The sequence below is a fragment of the Sinocyclocheilus rhinocerous genome, unplaced genomic scaffold (genome assembly GCF_001515625.1).
Source record: "Sinocyclocheilus rhinocerous isolate Xijiao unplaced genomic scaffold, SAMN03320098_v1.1 scaffold580, whole genome shotgun sequence".
In the NCBI taxonomy this organism is placed as follows: domain Eukaryota; kingdom Metazoa; phylum Chordata; class Actinopteri; order Cypriniformes; family Cyprinidae; genus Sinocyclocheilus; species Sinocyclocheilus rhinocerous.
Window position 1 is genome coordinate 1,894,173 of NW_015670982.1, and position 9,082 is coordinate 1,903,254.

General features: G+C 43.3%; 1 protein-coding gene across 3 annotated transcripts in view; it reads right to left on the reverse strand.

The window, feature by feature from the left end:
- Positions 1-9,082, reverse strand: part of LOC107734575 (ephrin type-A receptor 6-like) — a 121,064-nt gene that overhangs the window by 100,581 nt on the left and 11,401 nt on the right. The gene's annotated exons all lie outside the window — the stretch shown is intronic.

Consider the following 9,082-nt stretch of genomic DNA (forward strand, 5'->3'; position numbering starts at 1 on the left):
AAATAAAATAAAATAAAATAAAATAAAATAAAAATTTGATTCATCACACAAAGCTATAGTATGGCTTGAGAAAACTTGAAGATACGTTTATGATACCTTTATGCATTTTTATATAGCGCTTTTATTGTGTATTTCTCTACACCCAAAGCGCTTTACAGTCATTGTTTATTAGGGGTGCAACGGATCGTAGATGATCTGTGACCCGTACGGATCAGGCTGCACGGTGCGGCACGCATGTGATTCACGGATTAACTGTTAAGTTTAACCATCATAGAGTGAAAGTTTAGCATTTGCACATGTTTTGTCTTGCCAGTTTACACATTCAATCAATTTTAACTCGCACACTGTTTTCTGTGCGCTCAGCAGCTGCCGCACGCAGCCACGCACCCGAAGCGCGCACGCAGAGAGAGAGAGACACCGCTTAAACAGCGAATTGATTCCTCTTTCACATACACACAAAGCTATGTTAAAATACCCGTTTTGGCAAGTATTCTAGTAAACACTGTCGGTTATGTCTTAAGTGAACGTAAACAGCTGAGAAAGAAACCAGATGTGTGTCAGTATTAGGTCCGTGCATTTGGTCTTAAAGAGACAGCAGCCAATAAATACCTGTTTCTGTCTGCTAATCAAATAACACCACAGCTCTAACAAATATGAATCTGTATTTAACTTGTGCAGTGAGCATTATTGTGTTATTTTACACTTAATTATTACATTTCTGCACCTGAATGCTACTGTTACTGACTTTATTTGTAACTGTTTTGTTGTATTTATCTATGCTTGTAATTTGTGTAATTGTTCTTGTTTTATTACTAACTTTATTAGTTAAGATAGTAGTTTTTGCTGTGGTATAGAAGTACTTAAAGTAAGCTTTCACTAATTTCTATTATTTATTTTTTTTTTGCTGTTCCGAAAAATGATCCGATCCGTGACTCAAAATTCGTAATATGATCCGAACCGTGAGTTTTGTGATCCGTTGCACCACTATTTTTTATAGTGATTTTTTTTACGCTTAAATCTCCAGTCTCCTTTCATTGAAAATTCATGGACAAAAGTGGACAGAATTTCCCCTTTTAATTTTACACAAACTAAAATTCTGAGCAACATATTAGTAAATGACAGCAAAAACAACAAATCACCCAGCAAAAACCCAATCACAGTCAATTTATTAGCACTGCCTGAAATTAAATACGGATACAAAGAAAGTACCAATAATCAGGCAACAAGACTCTTAATGGATCCCTTGTGCTTGACATCATTAACAGAGACAAAATACATTATATCAAAAACCACAGCGGAAGAATATACAAATTAAACTACCAATCAGAAATGAACACACTGCATGCTCATTCATTCATTCATGCTAATAAAATGTCCTCTTTGAAGCTAGTCACATCCACTGCCCCCAGCAGGTGATTCAGTACTCAAAATTTAAAAAAGAGTCATTTGCTCACCCACACACGCCAGTTTGATATGATGAATGTGCAATTTCCTTTGTCTCTACACCAGGACTTAATTACAATGTCTATCAATAAAAGTGTGTCACAGGCATAATATACTCATGACACAAAGTCTGGGTATGTGCCATTCTCTCTCCTACTTAGCCATAATTCAGTATTTAAAATGTGGAAAAAAATGTATTTCTGGTTGAATAAACTTCAACAGTGAGTGTAACTCTTGATTTTGGCCTATGAGGGAGTGATCATTATTCTCACTCAGCAAAGCGGTCTGTGTGTAAGACAGCTTTCTGAATATGTGTTGTAATACTGAGCTAATAATCAGCTTATCCATATATGTGTTGTCAAAGAGTTAACGTAATGATCCTCGATGAGTGCCTGTCTGTAGAGAGCCTGCAGACAGGCTGAGCACTACTGTTCACCCTGATCAAATTTGCTTGACAATGCCTGATAATTCTGCCTGGAAGAGATGGATCTGTGCTACTAACACACCCAAACACAAAAATGTGAATTAGAGGGTTAGGCACTTTGGCCACTCATCCTAAATCACATTACACCTCTGTCTAGACCCAGTGTCTCTGTCTCGAGACATATTATCCCTAAATTTCCACACTCACTTTCTCCCTGACAATGAAACATGTCTGCAAGCATATTGGGACGGAATGATCAAATTGTAATGACTTTATTAAGAGATATTTACCAGATTAGGCCTAAAGCCAGTCTATGATGCACACTGAACCGAAAGATAGGTCTCGATGACTGAGTAGAAATCAAACAATACAAGAGGAATCTTTGTCAAAACCACTTATTTGGCCTATAAAAAGTGCAAACTTTGAGACATTCTGAGCCCCTAGCATAACTTTTTTATTTTAATGTGACCATTTTTTTTAGAACGAATCACATTCCTGTTTCCATGGTGGTGCATCAAACTTGTCATGTAATGCTTCACAGTTACAATGGTGCTGTATGACTGATGTTTTAGTTTAATTTTGATTATGATTTTAGTTTAATTTTGATGCCTGATGTTTTCTTTTTATTCAAAATATTCATAACCATGTTAACTAGTTTGTGAAATATCTGATATTCTGATTCACACATATGTTTAAGTATGCGATTTGTGTTTTAAACGCATTTTAATGATCAATTGCTTTCAATGATCATGTCGGATCAGCAATAACCTGCTAAGGAAAGCCACAAGGACTGCTCAACTAAGCTTATGCTCGAGATTATCAGCTCATTATCTCACCTGTGATCATCGCTTGCTCCTCACCTGAAGCCTTAAATAAAGCTCTATGAGACTGTCATTTACCTGTGTTGTTTCCTTCTGTTTGCTGACAGAAGACCAGACCGCTAACATGCAAAACAATACAGAGCCAAGCGGTGATTGGAACCCGGACCCATTTGCTGAGCTCATACAAGCCATTCGCCAGTCTCTTCAACCTCTCACCACCTCTTCCTCACAATGTGCAGATATCTACTCCAATGCTTACTCTTCTTTGAGATGCAGCCTCAATTATTCCCCAGTGATCAGGCTGAGATCGCCTATATAATCTTGCTCTTGTGTGGACGCACTCTGCAAAGGGAATGATCCATCTGGGACGCCAACGGTCCGATAACCAACTCGCTCACTGCTTTTGTCACCCACTTCTAAGAGGTTTTTGGCCGAATGACCAGTGAGCTGTCAATCAACGATCAACTCTTCCGGTTAGGCCAAGGCCAATCCACTATGAGTGACTATGCTCTGCAGTTCTGCACTCTTGCAGCCACCAGCGGCTGGAATGAAGCGGTCGATCCACACCACGTTCAGACAAAGGCTCAATTTTAACATCCGCCAGCAAATGGCCATTTACGAAGATGTTGTGGTGCTGAAGAATTTCATTCAAAAAGCCTGCACCATGTACCTCCCTGCTGCATCTCCTCCACCCTCCTCACCATCTACTACACCTCCAGCATCAGAACCAATGCAAATCAACTCATACCAACTCACCCATGTGGAGCATCAACAGAGAATTAACAACGGTCTCTGTTTATACTGTGGAGCAGAGGGGCATCTGATGTCTGCCTGTCCAGTCCATCCACCACGACTCACTGACTCGCCCTCAACAACTCGAGGGGAACCTGTCCTTAACCATTAAATATTCACACTATCCTGGGAAAACCGCTTGGCAAAGGAACGGTCCTGTACTGCTCACCAACCATTACATCCTGCATCGGTTGTCTGCATCTGGAGCCCATCTCCTTTCTGGTACTGGAGGGTTCAACTGCCGATATCATCCTGGAACTCCCTTGGTTAACCCAACATTTCCCAAAAGTGAAGTGGAACACTGGTGAGATCCTACAATGGACTGATTATTGTCTTCAAAACTATTGTATTGTATTTCTTCGGTTCAGAAGCCATCTGCACCTCCATCTTCATCCACGGCAAGAGAGGTGGCCATCTGTTCCATGTAGGGATTTCTATCATATACGGACACTACTATTATGCCCCGATCAGCCATCATGAGGTTTGCTAATCGCCCCCAGCACATAAAGACTAATCCAATCAAGAGATAACACTGAGCTCTTTTGGTATCAGGACTACAACTGAAAATACCTCGTGATCTTTAAAGTGTAAAATAACAAAATTTGAAATCAGTTTAATCAGGTGGACCTCGAATTTTTCAGATCCGAGTCCTTTCAAAACCTGAATGAATTAATAATAATTAATTCCCTACAATTAAGTAATCAAAGTCATTACATCCACTACTATTGAGAGTCCAGAGACCTCGGAAACTCCAGAAATTCCTCCAGATTACAAGGCGTTCCAGGATGTCTTTAGCAAGCAGGCCGCCACGGAATTACCACCTCATCCGCCATGGGACTGTGCAATTTACCTGCTGCCTAGGGCAATGCTGCCAAAGGGTAGAGTTTACCCGCTGTCCATCCCGGAACAGAAGGCCATGGAGGAGTACATCGAGGAGGCTCTCAAACAGGGATTCATCCGCCCTTCGACTTCACCAGCTGCATCCAGCTTTTTCTTTGTCTGTAAGATGGACGGATGCTTGAGACCCTGCATTGATTACCGGGTCCTGAACTCCCAGATGGTCAAGTACCATTATCCACTTCCTCTGGTCCCTGCCGCCCTGGAACAGGTTCATGGGGTTCACATCTTCTCCAAGCTGGACCTGTGTAGCACTTTTAACCTCATTCGGATCCGCAAGGGTGATGAATGGAAGACTGCATTCATAACACCATCAGACCACTATGAATACCAGGTGATGCCGTATGGCCTCTCCAACTCACCCTTGGTCTTCCAAGGATTCATGAATGAGATGTTCCAGGAGTACCTCCACCACTTCGTGATCATGTACATCGACAACATCCTCATCTACTCCCGGAACCTGCCCGAACATCGCCACCATGTGAAACAGGTCCTTCAGAAATTGAAAGAGCGCCATCTGTATTTCAAACTGGAGAAGTGTGAGTTCCACCGATATACCATCCAGTTCCTCGATCACCATAGCATTCACATGGACCAGAGGAAGGTGCAAGCTATCAGAGATCCACAACTCTCTTTCGTAATTGAAGTAGATGCATCTACAGTCGGGGTAGGAGCAGTCCTATCCCAGCGTCACGTAGAGTCTCCCATCCTCCATCCATGTGCCTTTTACTCCAAGAAGCTATCTCCGGTGGAGCAAAACTATGACATCGGTAACCGGGAGCTCCTAGCTATCAAGCTTGCCCTAGAGGAGTAGCGACACTGGCTGAAGGGAGCCAACCACCCTTTTGAATTAATAACTGATCACCATAATCTGGAATATCTCTGAGATGCTAAACGACTCAACCCCCGACAAGCCCACTGGGCTTTGTTCTTCAACCGCTTCAACTTCACAGTCACTTAGCTGCCTGGCACAAAGAACCAAAAAGCAGATGCACTCTCCCGTCTCCATCTCTCTGAAGACAGTAACTCTCCCCCGGAACCCATACTCCCTCTAGCCATTATTGTGAGTCCCATCCAGTGGTCCCTTGATGACCAGATCACGGAAGCCACTCGCTCTGAACCTGTTCTGCCAGGAGGTCCAGCAGGGAATGTTAATGTACCATCATCCCTATGGCTAACCCTTCTGGACTCAGTACATTCATCTCCGGGCTCTGGACACCCAGGCAGCCAGTAAACCCTCTCGCTCCCTCAAAATCGCTACTGGTGGCGCAACATGGCTTGAGAAGTCTCCCAATTCGTCAAGAGCTGCTCAGTCTGCACCATATCCAAGACTCCCCAACACCTATCACAAGGTAAACTGGTTCATTGCCCATTCCTTTTCGGCCCTGGTCCTACCTCAGAGTGGATTCCGTGACTGATCTCCCTACTTCCAACTCCCATACCTGCATCCTGGTGGTCATAGACAGGTTCTCTAAGGCCTGCAAACTCATAACTCTGAAGGGACTACCCACTGCCTTCGAGACCGCAGAACTCCTCTTTCAACATATCTTCTGAAACTTTAGGCTACCCGAAGACATTGTATCAGACTGCGGGCCATAGTTCTAGAAAGGTCTGACACATTTCCAGTGCATACTCGGCTTCCAGCCGCCTCTGTTTCCCTAGTCAGTTGAGCCATTGGACGTTCCAACTGTGAACCATTGGTTCCAGGAGAGTGAGAGGGTCTGAGACTCAGCACATATCCACCTGCAACAGACAGTTCGGAGACATAAAAGCCTGGCCTATACTCGCTGCTCCAACGTTCCGCAGTACTATTTGGGTCAAAAGGTCTTTCTTTCACCAGGGACATTCGTCTCTGGGTGCCTAGTCGTAAGATGAGTCTCCGCAACATCTCCCTCCTCAAACCGTTCACTAACCTCCTACAGGATCTGGCGATCCTGACGTACCTCCTCCTCCAGAAATTGCAGAGGAACATCACATAAACCAAGTCAACACCATCCTGGACTCCCGGCGAGGCGAGGCGGCCATCTGGAATATCTTGTGGATTGGGAAGGATACGGCCTAAAAGAGAGATCGTGGGTTGCACGTGATGACATCCTTGATCCTGCCCTATTGACGGAGTTCCACGCTCTTCATCCTTACCGTCCTGCACCCCTGGGGCTGTGGCCGTCCTCGTCGCCAAATCGTGCAGGCATCTGAAGCCGCCTGTGGAGGTGGAGGTGTGGGGGGGGGGTTACTGTCACAAAGTCACCAGCAACGCCAGATAATTCTGCCCCACCCACTCATTCACAATCTCCAGAATTCTGATGCACTACCTGTCAGCACCAATCAAGTCACAGTATAAAGCAACCTTCCCATCGCCACCTCAGTGCCTGGTCTTGTTGTTTACATACATGTATCAACTTACCTGGCTCCTTACTTTATCTACTTACCTATTCATCGGACCCATTCCAGTCGTCAGCCATCCTCTTCTGTCTTCAGCTCAGCACACCGGATCAGCCACAACCTGCTAAGGAAAGCCACAGGACTGTTCAGCTAAGTCTATGCTCAAGATTATCAGCTCATTATCTCAAATGTGATCATCGCTTGCTCCTCACCTGAAGCCTTAAATAAAGCTCTGTGAGACTGTCATTTACCTGTGTTATTTCATTCTATTTGCTGACAGTTGGAGTCTGTCAAATTGACAATAAATTCATCCACTTCTCACAAAAAAAATAACAAAAGTGAGTGGCTGTGAACTGAGAGAGGAACAGAGTAAATTTCATATTGAATTCCACAATGTGTGTTTGATAAATAAAACATGGTATCATATTTTATTTAAAAGATTATTATTTTGATTAGTTTAGGCACTTTCATAGATATCAGTGTGTATATTTACAAATGATAAATGTTTTTTTTTTTTTTTGCTAGAGTCTGAAATTTGAATATCTGCAACATAAAAGTGTAGACAAAAATTACAATAGGAAAAAAAAACTAAATGAAATGTTGATGAATATCGATTAAATAAAATATTTTTTGTAAAAAGGGGCTTTGAAAAAGGACCTAGATCATATGAGACTCAGACCCCCACAGGGACTAGCTACAGTATGTGCAGTCACCATCATTTACGGGCACATTTCAATCCCTGTCACATCCCTCTCCACAGGAGCAGTCATATGATCCTGTAGGAAACTGCCATTAACCCACAGGCATATTTAGTATTCCTGTAGTACAACTGGAATTCCTGTAGTACAACTAGTGTTGTCAAAAGACCCGGTATTTCGGTACCAAGTCGGTACTAAAAACATGAAAACGTTACGGTACCAGGTTTTTTTAAGTACCGGTGGTACCGAGTACCCGGTCAACCCGGTTCTTGATGCGCTATCCGAAAGCTATCCTCTTCTAGTGTTGCCAAGTCCGTGGTTTTCCCGCGGAATTGGGCTGCTTTAACACTGTTGCCGCTCCACGGGTTGTTTTTCATGTCCGCGGGTTGAAAAACGACCCCATTAACGTGATATTTAGCCTCTGGAATGCGAATTTTACCAGGGGAACCCCGCCAAAACATGCGTATTTTATCCTCGGTAACGCGATTTTTAACGGGGGACCCCCTCGAAACGCGATTGGGCGGGTTTTGTTGTGAAAACCTGGCAACCTCTTCTTAAAAGCAGTGGCGACCTCAAGAGGAGGAAACGCAGCAAACTAACAAAACACCCCGATCAAGTTCAAGCAGGTAAGTTTCAATTACATTTTTAATATTTAGCAGAGCATGTGAGTGTGAGGGAGCGGTGTGGTAATATTTCCTTAAGAGCGCAGAGCGCCTTTCTGAAGATTCCGCTCCGCTCGCTCAATACGCTCAGCATCGCTCGCTCAACCCAGAATGCCGTTTGGTGATTTGCTTGTTCGAGATCGAGAATCTGTAGAGATCTGGAAAAACTTGAAACAATTTTAAATAAGTATAAACAATGGCATTGGCTTTGTACATTAAATTTTTTTTAACGTTATTAATAAAAATGTTGTTCAATTAGCATGTTTTTGTGTTTTGCTTTGGTACCGAAATTGGTACCGAGAACCGTGGATTTTCACTGGTATTGGTACCGAATACTGAAATTTTGGTACCGTGACAACACTAAGTACAACTACCATCTGAACCTCAATGTCGGACATGCTGATTGCTAGTATAGCATGAAAAACCTAAACCTGCTCTTCCCAGATTTCACAGTGATAAAGAGTGTGACTTTGCCTTACTGAAAATGGCTCTTACATTGTCTTTTTTTTTTTTTTACAAATCCAAAGAGATATTCTTTATAAAAATTAAGAGTCAACCACTCCTACCTAAAACGGCTCATTCTAACACGCCCCCACATGTCTACGTCACGATGTGGGAAGATTTGCATAACGCTGCCCAAATGTTCACGCAAAGAAAGAAGGCATAACTTTTATTCTCGCTGAAGTATTGTTGCTGCGGCCATGTCGAGACGCTGTGTGTTTCGAAGCGGAGTCCAGCCCGGGGTCGTCACATGTGGTTGCCGCAAGCCCGCCGGCCTCCGGTCACTCAAGCCCGCCTTGTGTGATGCAGTGTAGAGCAGAGCTTGTTGTTTGTCATTTCTCCGATCACAAATGCAGACATGGTTTTATGTTTACGCGGCGCGATGCAACGCAACGCGTAAAAAGACAGTATAAGTCATTATAATCCGTAATTATGTCCCCACTGGATGCAACAAATGCCTCG